Here is a 766-nt window from a genome sequence, read left to right on the forward strand (position 1 = left end):
GAGCCGTGTGGTGCCGCACGTCCTGTGCTCAGTGCTGACGCTGCTAAGCAGCATTTGTGGCCTTGTGCAATACTCGGGTCACACAGGGTGACCCAGAAAGTCCTGTACAGGTGTCAGGTCAGGAGACAGGCATGGCTGGCTGGACACATGGCTGGGGAGGGAACAGTGTGCGCTCTCATCCTCAGGCTGTCTGCAGCCACGCGGGAGAAGTGGGAAATGCATCGGAGCATCAACGCTGGATAACCCCAGGTACAGGTGGGTGGGACGTGGCTGCGGGACAGAGGTGGGGACGGAGGTGGCACCGTGCCCGTGGAGCTGTCCCGACAAGGGCAGCTGGCAGGGAAAAAGGCAGCGGGAGAAGCGGGAGGCCCCCCCGGGACCCCGCCCTGCCGCTAATGACAGGCTGGGCACTAATTACAGGGCGGGAAATTAAGCCCGCAGACCAGGCTCAGGGATCCAGTCAGCGCCAGGGATCCGAGTGGCACTGCGGCAGCACGTTCCCCACCTGAGCACGGCCCGGGGGGCTGCAGGGAGGCATGTGGAGGGCACGAGGGCAGCGATGGGGAGCCCCGGCAGAGCTCCCACCAGCGCGGCGCGCTGTGCCGGGGATGCAGGGATGTTTTTGAGGGCTGCCAATAACAGTGTGAGACCAGGAGTGAGAGCTCACCGTGGATTTGCCATGCACAGCGAGTTCCCTGCTCCATGCGCTCTGCCGGGACGAGCCGGGAGGGGAGTGAGGCAGCGGCACAGAACAGGCAGGAGGGGG

Source organism: Acanthisitta chloris, unplaced genomic scaffold (genome assembly GCF_000695815.1).
Source record: "Acanthisitta chloris isolate BGI_N310 unplaced genomic scaffold, ASM69581v1 scaffold20185, whole genome shotgun sequence".
NCBI lineage: Eukaryota > Metazoa > Chordata > Aves > Passeriformes > Acanthisittidae > Acanthisitta > Acanthisitta chloris.